Here is a 17404-nt window from a genome sequence, read left to right as displayed (position 1 = left end):
ATATATATAACAAATTAGGGGTGGGGATATGGCTCAGTGGTCAAGTACCCCTGAGTTCAATCCCTAGTATCACCCCCCAAAAATACTAAGATAAAAAGAAGATAAAGAAAAAACTCCTTGAAAGAGTCTTTGTTTCTACTTCCTCCTTTCCTACTCTTTCTCAAATCTACTCTACCCTCCTGTCCTCGACACTGCTGAAACTGTTCTTCAGTGACCTCCAACACAGTTCTTAGTCCTCATTTTACTCACTCTCTCAGTTTGTGACACAATCACTCTTTCGTGAAACCTTGTCTTCCTTTCTCATCGAAGGTGCTGCACAAAGTCTCCTGGCTTTCTGCTGTCTGCACCTCTTTTGTTCTATCCTCATCTGCTTTCCAACCTCTAAAAGGTATAATATCCCATGATCAATCTTTGGATCTTTCCTCTATTCACACTCCCTCTTTTATTCATTTCATCTAATCTCAGGATACTGCATGTCCTCTATTCACTCACTTAGATCTTCAACTATGATTGTTTCCATATATGTGGAGGTATGCATATGTGTGGGTGTAGAGTACAAAATTATATATCCTTATGGATTTTTCATAGGCATCTCAAATGTAGCATGCCCCTGCCCCCCATTTTTTGACTTTTCCTTCTAACTTGGTTTTTTCCCTCAGGGTTCACTATCTTTTTTTTTTTTTTTTTTTTGGTACTGGGGATTGAACTCAGGGGCACTCAACCACTGAACCACATCCCCTGCCCTATTTTGTATTTTATTTATAGACAGGGTCTCACTGAGTTGCTTAGCACCCTGCTGTTGCTGAGGCTGGCTTTGAACTCGCAGTCCTCCTACCTCTGCCTCTCAAGATTGTGGGAGTACAGGCATACACCACTGCGCACGGCTAGGGTTTTCCATCTTAGTAAGTGATAATAACATTCACTCAGTTGCCTGGGTCAACCTTATAATCAACCTTAGTTTTTAATCAACATATAATCAACCTTAGTTTTTCCCTTTTGTTCACAGCCCATATACAGGCTATCTGCAAACTTAGGGAGCTGCAGCTTTAAAAGGCAAACACTTCTTGACAACCCTAAGGTGGATACCCCATTCGAAGCCATCTTCATCTTTCTCCTGGACAGTAAAGTAGCCTCTTACCTGGTTTCTCTATAACATATTCTCCACACAATAGCCACTGTTACTTCTAGATGTGTCATACTATTTGGTTGTTTTGCAGAAATTGATGATGTGACTCTTAAATTCATATGGAATTTCAAGGGTCTCTGAGTAGCCAAAACAACCTTGAAAAAGAAGAGAAAAGTTGGAGGACTCATACTTTTCAGTTTCTCACACATTCTACAAAACTCCAAATCATCAGGACTGTGTGGTCCTAGCATAAGGATAAAACTTTGTGCAGTATCTTACATGAGAAAGGAAGAGAAGGTTTCACGAAGGAGCGATTGTGTCACAAACTGAGAGAGTGAGTAAAATGAAGACTAAGAACTGTGTTGGAGGTCACTGAAGAACAGTTTCAGCAGTGTCGAGGACAGGAGGGTAGAGTAGATTTGAGAAAGAGTAGGAAAGGAGGAAGTAGAAACAAAGACTCTTTCAAGGAGTTTTTTCTTTATCTTCTTTTTATCTTAGTATTTTTGGGGGGTGACACTCGGGATTGAACTCAGGGGTACTCAACCACTGAGCTACATCCCCAGTCCTATTTTTTTTTAAATCTATACATCAAATAAATAGAATAAGGAGTCCAGGGGCTGGGATTGTGGCTCAGCGATGGAGTGCTCATCTAGCATGTGCAAAGGCCCTGGGTTCGATCCTCAGCACCACATATAAATAAAGGTATTGTATGCGACTACAACTAAAAAGTAAATAAATATTTAAAAAAAGAGTAAGGAGTCCAGAAGTAAACCTACACGTTAATAGTCAATTGATTTTTTTTCCTATATTTTTATTGGCATATTATAGTTGTACATAAGGGTGGGATTTATTGTTACATATTAGTATGTGTACACAGCCATCCTGAACTGGATGATACTCAAAAAGAATGTTATCCAGGCTGAGAATATAGCTCAGTTGGTAGAGTGTGTGCCTATATGCACAAGGACCAGGGTCCAATCCCCAGCACTACAGAAAATAATAATAATAATAATAAAAGAATATTACTCCAAATTCCATAATCCTTTATATGTACAGAAATAGCCCAGAGTCAAGAAAGAATAGTTGAAAGAATTTATCATTCTTAGACTATGACTCTCCTTTCCATTTATTTCTCAAAACAACAGAGCAAAGCAGAAATCAAGAAGAAAAACATAACTCAGATGCTGCAGCCAACTGTCTATTATTTCACAATCTGCCCACACCTTAAATAAACAGGAAAGGTTATAACTAGCTACAGGCAGACACTACAGAAAACAGACCATAAGAAACCCTCAAACATCCAGCCTCCATCTTTCTTCTACAGGATACTTACTTCTTTTCATGACCACAAATGCCTCTCACAATAAGTTAAAGTCAGGCATGATGCATGGGATGACCAAATACCTTTTTCAGGATTAGTAATTTTCTGATGAACATGTGGAAAAAATATCAGAAAAATATCTGTTATTAGGGGGAACAAATATTAAAATTTCCATTTAAATATTAGAAATTATATTGACATTTAAGCAACAAGACATATTTGGAGTTGAATAAGAGTATATATTTCTTTGGATCTTTTAAAAAAAAATCTGTATGTGATAATAATTATGGTAAAGTTGGATCACAGTAACACCTCTCTCGTCCAAAGCAACAACATCAGAATAACAAGAGAATCCTGATAAGCAGAACATCAGCAGCAGAGATTATACTTTTTCTCTTGTGTATACATAAGCAAATGAATGGAGGCTTTGACTTAGCATCAACTAACCCTGTGCTTAAAATGAGAGCTTGGGAAAACTCAAGAATTTGATGTCAATTAATCTGTTTTGGGGGCCTATAAATGTTAAAAAGATTTTCGTTCTGTTTTGAAACAAAATAAAAAGACCTCAAACTACAGAGAGTATGCCCTGACACTGTACAGGGCAAACCTGTGAATTAAGATGGGGGAGGATAGGGAATGTACGGGTATACGTGTAAGACTGCAGTTTTAAATGTTATAACGACAACACTGGAACAAAGTTTTTGCAGGAATGTGATAGTTTTATGTGTCAACTTGACTAGACTATATTTCCGGATTATTGAATCAAATACTAATCTAGGTATTACTGTGAAGGTTTTTTGGAGATGTGGTTAACATGTGACTGTAGGAGCCATGTCCACATACCTTGACCCTAAGTAAAAGACTACCCTCAATAATGTGGACAGGCCTCATCTACTCAGTTAAAAGGCTTAAAAACAAAATTAGGGCTTCCTAAATGAAGAATAAATTCTGCCTCAAGATTCTAACATCAACTTCTACCTTAAAGTTTCCAGTCTATCTGCCTAACCTAGAGATTTTGGATTTGCCAGTCCCCACAACTGTATGTCAAATTCTTCAAATAAATTCCTAATCTCTCATCTGTGTGTGTGTGTGTGTGTGTGTGTCTTTCATGTGTATATACAGGTATACTAATATATGCATGTATGTGCAAGCCTAGACTCTACACATAACCAGCTAGTATATGCATATACTTATACGTATATGGTGTATATATATATGCATATCCACGCATACACACATGTATACATTAATGTATGCACATATGTACTTGAACACACACACACACACCCCTCCTGGTTTTATTTCTCTGGGGAGCCCTGACATAGAATAAGAGTGTTCTGGGCAGAAAATATAAAAGCAAAAGCACCATGTGCAAAATGCTGTTCTAGATACTGCCAAACAACTGTGACCAAGACAGATGTGGTTCCTACCATCCTAAAGTTTTGAAACCAATGAGAGGTACTGCTGCCTGACCCATCTGTCTGCTCCCGGACCCTCTGGCCCTTCCCAGATTCACTTACTTTACTCACAATCCTTACCCGGCAGTTACCATTTCAACTCTTTTTTTTTTTTTTGGTGGTGGGGGTGGGGGTGGTGTATCAGGGATTGAACTCATGGGCACTCAGCCATTAAGCCACATCCCCAGCCCTATTTTGTATTTTATTTAGAGACAGGTCTCACTGAGTTGCTTAGCACCTTCTTTTTGCTCAGTCAACTTTTCTTTTTACTGGCATTTCTAATAACATTGGCCTTCATTACACTTGCCTCATTATTATTACTACCAACTCACTTTTGGTGATAGTGGAGTTGAGGAACTATGCCCACATATCTTTGAATTACCTTCACAAAAACTGTCAAGTGGAAAAGACAGGTAATATTTTTATTTCACAGATGAGATAAATTAAACTGGATGAGATCACAAAGTTAAAGATCACAATGGCAGAATGGGGTCTCAAGCCCACATCCCACCTTTCCATTCAACAATAATATATTCTTTAGTAATTTGTGGTCTCCTCTAACTGCTCATCTCCCAGCCACCATTCACTCCGTGGCTCATTTCAATCTGATAACCCCCTCATTCCTGAATGCAAACGTTTTGCTTTTGGGGAAGCTAGGTGGGGACTGTGAATTACATGTGGTTAGTCAAGCAGTATTAAGGAGACTCTTTATTTCTCCTTAAGTATCTCCCCACGGCTCTGTTTTCAGAACACGTTAACAATAATCTTTTTAAAATTTCAGAAAAATAAAGGTTCTGGCCCAATTGTAACAAAATACAAAACTACCTAGGAACAATTTGTTAAAGGAAGTGTGCATAACCCAGCAGGGTGGCGCATGCCTATAATCCCAGAGACTAGGGAGGCTGAAACAAGAGGCTCACAAATTTCAGGACAGCCTCAGTAACTTACCGAGACCCTGTTTTAAAAAAAAAAGAAAAGAAAAGAGAGAAAAAGAAAAACCACACATTAAAAGAACATTAAACGGGATGTAGCTCAGTGTTACAGTGTCCCTACTTTCAATCCCCAGTACAAACACACACACACACACACACACACACACACACACACACACAGTACATGGGTTTCCAAGGTAAAAAATTTTGGCAGCCTACTCATGTTGTCTTCTAACTTCCCACTAAAATCTCTGTGAGGCTATAAAAATAAAGTGACAACATCAAAAAAAAAAAAAAAAAACAGGATTGTCAGCCTGTCCCACTCTAGGGGAGATCTGACACACCCCAAGGACGACGTTTCCTAATAACAAGTGCAAGCAGGGGCCCGGGCTTGCCGGAAAGTGCAATGCAAGGACCTTCTTCCCAGTTCAGAAGAGCAAGGTCTGTGCACACCAGACAACCAGACAGATGTCTCCCTGCTGTAGCATGATGCTTTTTTCCTTTAGAACAATAAAAATTATTCCCAATACCTTCCCAAGCTGCCCTCAAGCTCTTTCCTCCTTAAAGTTTTCCGACTCCCCCAGCCACTAATACTAAGGAAACGCCCCGGCAGGAAGCAGGGAAGCGCGGGCCGCCGATGCTTCCTGGGAATTGTAGTCCACGCGCAGATCGCGCAGGCGCAGGGACGAAGAGGGCAGGTTGGGACCGGAGCAGAGCCCGACGGGATTGTAGTTTTTTATTAGGGGTGTTAGAAAGCCGGAAGGTACGGTTGGAGACCTCTTTTCACACGGCAGGAAAATGATCTGGGTGAATAACAGATTACAGGGAGACTTGGTTTGGGAATGCCGTGCAACGGCCTCCATTTAGTTGTAGATCTGAGATGGACTGAGGTAGCCATTGAGGATTGAGGTGGACAGAACAAGGCGAAGGACAGTCCATGCAATATGCTGACAAATAGACTGTGGAGCAGCGACAAAATACAAGGAAGACAAGCCGTCCCAAAAAGAGAAAATGCAGAGCTGAATATGATTCCCTTCATGAATGTAAGCACAGTTTTGAAAATTGCTGGCCTCTTAAAAACAAAACAAAAAAAAAAAAACACCTACATTTATTATGTGTGTGATACACAGTCATTGAAAGTATGACACAGCCTGGGAGCATATACAGCTAAATGTTAAGATTAATTTTTTCTTTGGATGAGGGAATTACGATTTTTACACTTTAATGTATTTTCTTGTTCACAAGAACAAAGTACCATTTTGAGGTATAAAACACTTCAAGTATAAAGAAAAGCACATGGAGCAAATTTTAAACACTCTGGTATCAACCACAGCGATTAGCCATATTTCCTTTAGATCCTTCCTGCCTCCCTCCCTTCCTACCTTCTCCCTCCTCCTTTCTTTCCAGAAGGAGGAGAAGAAAGAGGAGGAGAAACAAGAAGATAATTTAAAACTTCAATTGTTTGTTCTTAGTATATACAAATACTACTGGTTTTTAAAATATTAACCTAACCTTGTATCCTTTGACTTTGCTTAACTTATTTATTATTTCTAGTAGAATTTTCACAGATTCTTTAGGATATTTTTGTATAGATAACCATATCATTAGCAAATAGACAGCTTTATTTCTTCTTTTCCAGTATGTGTTTTAATTACCTTGCTGTATTAGCTAGAGCTATGAGTATATTGTTGAGTAGAAATGATGGGAGTGGACTTCCTTGGATTCTTCCTGTAACATTAGGAGAAAGCCGTCCAGTCTTTCATCATTAATTATGACATTAGAGACATGCATGGTGGCGAAAGCATTTAATCCCAGCGGCTCAGGAGGCTGAGTCAGGAGGATTGAGAGTGAAGTTCAAAGCCAGCCTCTGCAAAAAACAGGGTACTAAACAACTCAGTAAGAACTTGTCCCTAAATTAAAAATACAAAATAGGGCTGGGGATGTGACTCAGTGGTCGAGTGCCCCTGCGTTCTATCCCCTGTTACACCGCCCCTGCCCCCCAAAATGATATTAGCTATAGGTTACTTTTAATAGGTGTCTTTCCTCAGGTTTAGGATTATCTCTCCTATTTTTAGGTATTTGGAAGTTTTCATGATGTTTGAGTGTTGAACTTTATAAATTTCTTCTCTGACATCTATTGAAATGACTGTTTTTTCTTCTTAATTTATTAATAAACTGAATTATATTGCCTTATTTTCAGATGTCAGGCTGGCCTTGCATTCCTAGAATAAACACCATTTGGTCATCATGTATTATTCTTTCCATTCGTTGCAAATTTTCTTTACTAGTACTCTATAGCAAATTATCATGTTTGAGTGCATGAAGAAAATTGGAATATGGTTTTCTTTTTTGAAAGGATTTGTTCAAGTTTTGGTACCAATGTAATATTATTCTCATAAAATGAATTAAGATATATTTCCTCCTCTTCTATTTTCTTGAATAGTTGTATAGAAATGGAATTATTTTCTACCAGTGATACCATTTGTGATGGTTGATTTCATGTGTAATTTGGCTAGGCCACAATACCTAGATATTTGGTCAAATATTATTATAAAAGTTTCTGTGAAGGTAGTTCTTAGATAAGATCAACATTTAAATCAGTAGAATTTGAGTGAAGCAGATTATCCTCCATAATGTGGATAGGCTTCATCAGATAAGTTGAAGGCATTAATAAAAACAGAAAAGGAAAAAAAGACTGATCTTCCCAGAGAGAGAGAAGAGAATTCTGCCAGCCGGTCAGCCATGGATTTGAACTGGAACTCTTTCCTGAGTCTCTATCCTGCAGAACTACCCTATAGATTTTGAACTTGCCAGCTTCTAAAATCACATGAGCCAAGTCTCTTAAGAATAAAACTCCCCCTGCACACACATACACACCCCATTGGTTATTTTTCTCTGGAGAACCCTAATAGACTATCTGAGCTTGCTAACTATTTTTTTAAAATATTTTGTAGTTGTAGGTGAACACAATAGTTTTATGTAGTGCTGAGGATTGAACCCAGTGCCTCATGCATGCTAGGCAAACGCTCTATCACTGAGCCACAACCCCAACCCTGCTTGTTAACTATTAAGATGAAAGATTCTCAGCTACAAATCAGTTTTTTTACTATTTATAGGACCTATTAGAAGATCCATTTCTTTTTAAGGGAGTTTTAATAGTTTCGGTCCTTTAAGAAACTTGTCCATTCATCTGTGTTATCAAAGTTACAGATATAAAGGTGTTTGAGGGGCTGGGATTGTGGCTCAGTGGTAGCACACTTGCCTGGCATGTGTGAGGCACTGGGTTCCATTCTCAGCACTACATGTAAATAAATAAAATAAAGATCTATCAACAACTAAAAATATATATTTTTTTTTAAAAAGGTGTTTGAAATGGTCACTATTATCCTGTTAATGTATGTAAGTTCTGTAGTAATGCACCATCTTGCATTTCTGTTATTAGTCATTTGTCTTCTTCAAATGAACATACTTGTCAGTCAGGAGAGAAGCTTATCAGATTTATTTCTTCGAAAAAGCATGTTTTGTTGAATTATTTTCGTATTTTACCAACTTCTCTATTTTTCCCACTTCTATTTGCTTTGGCTTAATTTACTCTACTTTTGTAGTTTTTTTAAGTGGAAATCTGAATCATTGGTTAAAGACATTTCTTCCTTTCTAATATAAACTTTAAAAAAATTTTTTTTCTAAGTTGTAGATAGGCACAATACCTTTATTTATTTTTATGTGGTGCTGAGGATTGAACCCAGTGCCTCACGTATAGCTAGATAGGCAGTCAGTGTATATAGGTATATAGGTAAATCAAGTCAGGTCGGATCTAGGCGGCCAATTTTGAGTGAGTCTGGGAAGTTGGAGACTGTCCCCTGAAGGATCTTATCAAGAACCTGCCCCTGCTCCAACCTGTTGCCAAGGTAACCTGTCCCAGAACAGGTCATTTCCCCTCTCTACAGGGAGCTATAAGGTTGTTAATGTGTCCTTGGCTACTTCATCCTGCCCTTCCCCCTTCAGCCCACCTGTTTCCACCTTTTGGCCATAGTCAAATCCACAGGAAGAAGAAAGATAAGGGGGGAAGGCAGGAGAACAAAGGAATCCTAGGACATATAAAAAGGACACAACACCTGGCATCCTGGGATACCATGTTACCAGCCCTGGCCCCTTTCTCCCTCGCAGGAGAAGTCTATGTTACCCCTTTTTAAATAAACCCTGCTTCATATGCTTGCCTTGGCGTGCTTCTCTAATATCCAAACTTCAACATGTGGGGAAGCAGGACTCGTCACCAATAATAGTCAGTATCCACTAGGCAAGCGCTCTACCGCTGAGCCACAACCCCAGCTCCTAATATAAACATTTAATAGCATAAATTTCCCTTTAATCATTGCTGTGGAGCACTCTGTTATTTTAATATATAGTATCTTCATGTTCCTTCACTTAAAATTATTTTGCAATATTCATTATAACTTCTTCTTTGACTAATTGCATACTTAGCATATTTTACTGAATTTATAAATACCTTTCTTTAAGAAATTATACATTTTTATGTTTATTTGTTATAGAAGTTGAGCTTACTCTAACTAATATACTCACTGTCTCTTTTCATCAAGTTATCACCTAGGCTATTAGGTTAAATCCTCAAGCATTTAAAAAGATTATGTATGATATGATCTGAGATTATAAATTTGAGAAAACATAACTTACTCTTCACATACAATATCTGAATACAAAATTTTGAGTTTTGCTTCATTATTTTAGAGCTGTCTCATTTTTATTATTTTGTTGGTAAACCATTCCTCCATCCTTCTAAGTCAGTGCTATCAGGACATTTTTCTTTATCCTTAAAATTCAGACATTTTACAAGCATATGGAAAGATAGAGTTTGTCATTAATTTTTTATGCAAAACTGGCCTTTTGATCAGCAGGAATATGTCTTTTTTTCAGTCTGAGTTCAAAATTTAGTAATGCAGAGAACACTGAGCTTTAAAGGAAAAATATCCCTGTTAAACTATAGAACAGACAACTCGTAAACAATTCATGATCCAGATAAAGGAACATAAGGGACAGAAAAGGATTAAAATGTGAGGATGCACTAAACAGGCCATAAATTACTTTCTAATGTTCCAGTTCCCTATAAGTTTTCTGGAATGCAGCAAACCAGGAACATGACTTCAATAGAAAGAGACCATTAACTTCAGAAGCTAACATTTGATAGGACAGTATCCTCTGGGCCAGTCACCTTGTAAGGGTAAAAGAAATTGAAGTTAAAGCGTAAAAGTTAAAGGGTAAAAGACCGGGTGTTGTAAAAGTTTCTAAGCTGCAAGGTCTGAGTTAAAATGTAAAGGAGGTATTGTTAGGTTTCTATGCTACCTGCAAAACCCAAAATTTCTGAGGCTGTTAAGACAATGCTTAGAACCGCCCAGTAAATATTTCCCCTGACTATTTGGTTGTTTAGGGTTCTGTGTGGTCACACATAGGCATTGCAGGGCCTGGACCAATCAGTTTAAATGTAACCCCCTCCTTAGGAATGACCTATCACTCCAGCCTGACCTGTTCCCGCCAATGAATGAACTAATCATGTTTAGGAGTTGTTGTTCAATTTTCCCGCGCCTCATGATGATTTGTTCTGATGTATACAAAGCCCTCCGCCCTCCCCAAAAAGTGTACTTAAGCAGTGCTCAGACCCTGCTGGGGGCTCTGGGCTGCTTTCCCTTCTTGAGTGGGCACAGAGCCCCAGCATGCTGGTTCAATAAATCCCCCTTCTGTCAATTGCATGAGTGGTCACTTGGTGGTCTCTTTCTCCGACGTTTCGCGGGACCCTTACAACCTGATTGACCCCCAGCTGTCAGAGATGTTTATGTAAGCTGAAACCTATCAAACCAGACCCCCTAATGGGAAAATACAATCTTGCTCAGAATTTCCTAGTTCCAAGGGAAGTCCATCCCTTTGGATCGCATATATACCACCATTTTTGTACCCAAATAAAAAGCCTGTCTTGACAGCATGTTGAGTTTGCCTGCGTTCTGCTCAGAGAGTGCATACCTTTGCCTTTGACTTCCCAGTAAAGATTATCCTGTCTTTGCTAAGACCTGACTTATCTTTTTCAATGAAGTCAAAAACTTGGAAGTTTGAGTTGAAATGTCTTCTGACTTTAGAGAGACCTTCTTGGAACCTCCATATGGTGACAAAGTCACCTCTCAGATCCTTAATTTTTCCTTTTTTTCCCCACTAATTTGAGAATCTTTTTTTTTTTAAACTTTATTTTGTGTATTTACTGAGGATTGAACCCAGTGCCTCACACGTACTAGGCAAGCAGGTTACCAATGAGCCAAAACCCCAATCCTAATTTGAGAATCTTTAGGACTGAGTTTTCTTTGTTGTCATAATTCAATCTCTGACACATTCTCCCCCAATATTCTTGGAGAACTTCTCAAGCTTATACTCTACACAACTGTAGTGAATTCTATGCTTAACATAATTTAATTCCTACTCCTTGATTAAATTTTTAATTGAGATTAAAACTTATGCACAGTAAAAAAAAATGCATGCAGATAACTGATGCACATACCAAGATATGAACATTTCTAAAACACAAAAACTGCCCTCAAACTTTCCCAATCAGTATCCCAAAAGGTGACATTCTTTTGACCTCTATCACCTTAGTGTTGCCTGTCCTTCAACCTCATGGAATCAAATAACACATGCTATTTATTTATTTATTTATTTATTTATTTTTGCATTACAATTCTTACTACACCATTATACCATAATTTGTATCTCTGATTATATATAAGGTATGTTGACACCAAATTCACATCTTCATACATAACACATGCTTTTTATGTGTTACTTCTGGACGTGATATTTGAAATTTTTTTTTCAAGTAGTTATTCGTGGCTGTAATACATTGCTATGTAGCATTCTGTTCAATAAACATATCACAATACATTTATCCATTTTGCTCTCAGTGGACTTTTGAGCTCTATATGGTTTTTGTTTACTTTGTGTAAAGCCGCCATTCTTCTATTCCTGATAAATGTAAGTAGCCATCCAATAATGAAATTGCTGGATTATGGTGTGTAACAAATCCAACTTTAAATTCAATTGTTGCTGGGCTAGGGATGTGGCTCAAGCGGTAGCACACTTGCCTGGCAGCGTGCGGCGCTGGGTTCGATCCTCAGCACCACATACAAAGATGTTGTGTCCACCAAAAACTAAAAAAATAAATATTAAAAAATTCTCTCTCTCTTAAAAAAAAAATTCAATTGTTGCTGCTGTTGTTGTTCTCTGCTTTACTTACATTCTTGTTGAATTTAAACCAGTTCTAATCTCGTCCTACAGTTTTGTTTTGGAGATTAAAAAAATACATATGTAAATGACTGAATTTCATGCAAATTATTTCCAACTGCTCTGTATTCAGTGGAAAATTCCTCACATATTCAAACATTTTTTTTTAATGTATTGTCTCTAAAGTTACAGTGAGGGGCTGGGGTTGTAGCATGTATGAGACACTGAGTTCAGATCCTTAGCACCACATAAAAATAATAAACAAAATAAAGGTATTGAGCCCATGGGCAACTAAAAAAAATTAAAAAAAATAAAGTTATAGTGAGGTCTCATCTTGTGAATTTTCATTAATATTTTAATAGAACCGTGGGATTTGGCTAACTGAACTGTCTTCAGTCAGGACCCAATATTGTCTTCCTTTGTGTGTCCTATAAATGCTGATGCTTTCTAGTATTTCTTCTGTGGCTTTCTTCTCTGGCTACTCTTAATTCTTCAGACACTCTCAACAACTCCCTTGGATTTTGCTAAATGCTGACAAACATTTACTCAAAAGCACCAACACTGATTTTCTTTCATGCATATCTTCCTGGCTTCAGAAGGGAACACCTGTCTTCATATTTCTACAGATATGCCAACTTTCTGACTTACCAGACTAATGTTACTATCTTGTCTGTTACTGACCTTGTCTTTAAAAAACAGTTATCCAGCCCAGCACGATGGTTCACACCTGTAATCCCAGCAGTTTGGGAGGCTGAGGCAGGAGAATCGCAAGTTCAAAGCCAGCTTCAGCAATTTAGTGAGACCCTAAGAAACTTAGTGAGATCCTGTCTTTAAATAAGATACAATAAGGGTCTGGGTGATATGCTAGAGTTCGGGAACCCCAAAAGACCACCAGAGACCAAGATCGATTTAAGCAGCAAAGAGGTGTTTATTGCGAGCTAGTTCGGTCCTCCACGCACACACACAACAACTGGTAATGTTGAGAGGCTCCGAGCCCAGGGTTTGAGCAGTTTTATACACTCTTTGGGAAAGGCAGGGACTTCACATACATCATAGCATCTCTTAGCAATTATCAGACAACGCTGGAAAATCATAAAACAACTCTAAAATGTGATTAGCACATTCACTGGAGGGAACAAGTTGGGTAAGAATGATTAGTTAGTACAAGAGGGGGATTCCTTTGAATTGATTGGTTTAGGCACGAGGGGTGTACGTACTAAACTACCTGGTTTCCCAACATGTTAACACTACCATAAACTACGGGGGTGGGGGTGGTCATCTGGCATCCCAAGATTTTCCCTGTCTCATGCTGATTGGAGGTTGCTAGGGGGTTGCTATGGGTCCTCACCTAGCCTGAGTCAGGGACACCTGGCGCCACAGGTGTTATTTACAGACAAACAACTCAGCAGGGTGGGTATGTGCCTAGGAGTGCTCTGTGGGTTTTTCCAAGGACAAGGGCCACGCCTCCTTCCTTGGACAGGCTTTGCTCTGAGGTAGAGGCTGGTTTCTCAAAAATGGAGTCACATCAATTTCTCATGGGGACGTGGTTCTGTGGTTAAGTGCCCTTGGGTTCAATTCCTGGCACAAAACCAAAAAACAAACAAACAAAAAACAGTTCTCCAAGCCATCATTCCCAGAAATGTTCCAAGTTTCTCTCTTTCACAATTCTCATGCACTATGTTTGTTGGGAAAAAGTATAACGGCAGCCGCACCCCAGGAAAAAACCCAACATGGTGCCTAAGGAGCTTCCCTTCCTACTTTCCCCTTTTTTTCACTGGCGTGAAAAGTTCCCGTGGGTGTGAACTCTCCCACCGGCGCCAATATTTCAAATCTCGCTGGCAGGGAACCTTAGCCCCAATAAGAACTAATTCCATGGGCTCCGGAACTGATATCTGGAAGAACTTGCCAATAAACGGGTGGCCCGCCATTTATCTAAGCCCTGCCATCTCTCCTTAGATCTATATAAGCACACAGCCTTTTGCAACAAAGTGGAACTCCCCGGTGAATTGTCTTGCGTGGAGGCTTCTTTCAATGTTCGATAAATTCCAACGCTTAAATGGCTCTGGATACTTTCCTTCCCTTTCCATTTTTCTAAGATCATCAGTTTAGCTCAGAACCTTGCCTATTCTACTGTACTAGCCCATTTACTGACCTCTCTGTTTCACACTACTTCAAATTTTCAACCACAGCTCTGCCCAGGTGTGTCTTTAACCTGGCTACCTCTCCAGCAACCTCTTCTATTTTTCCCTACCTCATTTCCTAGGCTGCAGATTCACTAGACTGCTAGCAGTTCTCTGGACTAATTATGTTGCTCGATAATTTCATGACATTCTATTCTGCACGTTGCTTACCCTGCCCTGAATATCCTGCTCCTACTCCTTTCCCCAGATAACTTTATATTACTCATGGCTTCCCAGGGACTTGAATTACCTTACTCTATGCTCACACCAAATTAAATTTGAATTCAATGTTTTTGTGTGTTTTATCTTTGATAGTCTGCAGGAACCTATTGTTTCAATCAGTTCCTGAATTTAACGCCTAGAATTTTAGTTATAAACAATGCTTCACATTAGGTGTAGGTTCATAAAACTACTAAATATACATTAATTACTGTACAAATTGCTTCATTAATTCATTAATATGATAACCAATCAGAGTATCCACCTCAAAAAACAAAAGCTATTCTTAGCTTTATCACTTTTTAGAAAACAAAAAGAAGAGAAAAAAGAAAATATATTTGGCATCATCGTTTATACCTCAATATAACAATTTTAGTTTTATATTTTATAACCTTATACAATTCTGTATAAAAAAACATGTATCTTGATTCCAAATATGTCTTAAATGGAGGAAATTCAAACAGAGTCTACCCTGTTATAAATAAAATAAAGCTCTTAGTTTGAAAGTTGATGATTAAATTCCATATATAAAGTTAGGAGGTTGAAGGTTATATCCTTAAATTTAGAAGCTGGAGTTTAGAAGTTGCAGGTTATATTGCATATATAAATGTCTTAATAATTTTTGACAAGAGAAACTTTATTTTACATTGAAATAGAGGGATTCACGAGAGAGAAAACCTTCTACTTAAATAGAACATGGTTATATTGGTTTTGTTGGAACTGTGCTTTAACCTAATTAATGAGTCCCTGCCAGGAAGGAGGAACAGATTCCGGTGGAGCAACCACTTGGGAATTTGAATCTACAATCAGGGGTTATATAGTTGGAGCTAAGGATAAGTCTAGAACTCAGATTTATATTAAAAACCTAGAAAATTCAGAGAAGAAAAAAACAGAAATTTTCTAAAACTTAGATACAAACAAGGAAATATGCTCTTCAGGATAGAGCATCTGGCTTGTGATTTTTATTTCTTCATTTATTTGAAATTTCACTATTTGGGGATGAGGATGTAGTTTAATGGTAGAGCACTAGCCTAGTATTTGTAAAGCTCTGGGTTCAACCCCTAATATAGAATTTTTAAAAAATCCATATACTTAAAATTTGACTGTTAGCAGTATTTATATCATTGATATTATCTTTTTACTATTGGTTTATTTGAATTTATTAAGTTATTACATTGATTAAGAAAAATACTGCATAATAAATAACTAATAAGTATATAAAATAGTAATGGTCAACTCTCAACTATTCATACCAAAGGAAGGATAGGCTGGGTTCAAGTCATTGAGAACTATTAATCCCTCTGGCTAGGCAGAAACTTGGTCATGCTTCTAGTGGCAATAGCATTGTGGTCCTGATTCAGGTGTGAACAGGCTTTTTTGGAGTCAGACGCGCTACCATTGCGCCACGAGGTCCTTCAACAGGCTTTTTTGAATGGCAGAGAATAGTTGCTGCCACATTCAACTTATCTATTGAAAAAGAAATTTTGCATAAAATAATCACATTTTGACTAAACAATAGCAAAATTTTGGTTTATAAATACGATTTATAAGGTGACTTTTGCTTTTGAAAGTTCAATAAACACAGAGCACAAACCATGGGCTGGAGTTATATGGTGAATGCTGTGGAAATGTGACTCCCAACCCCGTGCATCTCAGACCCACTGGGTGAAGTAGTAAGGCAAGAGACCCAAGAACTCTACTTGTGCATGCATTGATTTTTCTCAGCCAGTGCATACTCAGAAGATAAGTGTTATCCTGTTCACATGACTTTGGTTTTGTTTTGTTTTGGTACCAGAGATTGAAGCCAGGGGCGCTTTACCACTGAGCTCCCTTCTTATGCTTTATTTCGAGACAGGGTCTGGCTGAGTTGCTTAGGGCCTCACTAAATTGCTGAAGCTGACTTTGAATTTCTGATCCTCCTGCCTCAGACTCGCAAACTACTGGGATTACAGGCATGCACTACTGCACCAGGCTTTTTTCTGTTTTTTAAGGAGCCTAAAGGGCCATTTCCTCAAAAATGCTATAGCTCACAAAAATGGATAGGGTATGCTCTCTGCTCTTGGGAACACATCTATTGACATATATATTCTGAATATCATTATGATGCTATTTAGTAAATAAATCAGGAATGACTGTTCCAGTTTGACAGAAGAAGAAACCAAGTAGCAGGGGAATTAAATAACTTTATTATTGCCTCTGTACCATAACAAATTATCTTTGAATAAAAGGTTAAGACTCATCTCTTTTAACTTGAAGTCTAGTTTTTCCTTTTCTTCTCCTAAGCTATTCAGTGTCTTAAGTTCATAGCATTTTTTTCCCCCAAGATACCAAAGCACTTTGACTATAACTGCTGAAGCCTTTTAATCTGTGGCTAGATGTATTTTAGTTTTTTTCTTGTTTACTTGTTACAAAACTAATCTTGCACTGTTTTTATTTTCATATATTTCATAACTTGAGTAGACTCCAAGTAACTAACTCTCCAAGTAGACCTACATCACCTGTGACCTCAACAAATACCTGACCAGTGTCGTTGGCTTTTGCAAGAAAGTAACATGGCTACAACATGGTTTTGAACTAGACTGTGCTGAGAATACTTTCAAAAAATATTAGGGGGCTAGAGATATAGCTCAGTTGGTAGAGTGCTTACCTCACATGCACAAGGCCCTGAGTTCAATCCCCAACATCACAAAAATAAATAAATAAATAAATTGTTTTCAACAAAATTTTAAAGAAACAGATGATGAAATTGAAAACTATATATATGGTGGTGATTTGTGCATGAAAGGGTTCATGGAAATTCAACTAGCAGATCCAAACAGAGAGAAAAGACCAAGACCGTGGCCTTACTTTTAAAATATTGGTAAATGAATATTCATTTAAATGTTTCCAGTTAA

At 38.0% G+C, this 17404-nt stretch overlaps 1 long non-coding RNA gene across 1 annotated transcript; it reads right to left on the bottom strand.

Annotated features, from left to right (window-relative positions):
• Positions 1-1145: 1145 nt before the first annotated feature.
• On the bottom strand, positions 1146-5420 carry LOC125612887. The gene is made up of 3 exons (XR_007343374.1): positions 5367-5420; positions 2460-2552; positions 1146-1281 (listed from the first exon to the last, which is right to left on the bottom strand). It is a non-coding gene; the product is annotated as an uncharacterized LOC125612887 (long non-coding RNA).
• Positions 5421-17404: the final 11984 nt, after the last annotated feature.

Source organism: Marmota marmota, unplaced genomic scaffold (genome assembly GCF_001458135.2).
Source record: "Marmota marmota marmota unplaced genomic scaffold, marMar, whole genome shotgun sequence".
In the NCBI taxonomy this organism is placed as follows: Eukaryota; Metazoa; Chordata; class Mammalia; order Rodentia; family Sciuridae; genus Marmota; species Marmota marmota.
Note: the sequence above shows the minus strand (reverse complement) of the source record. Positions and strands in the feature narration are given on the sequence as shown.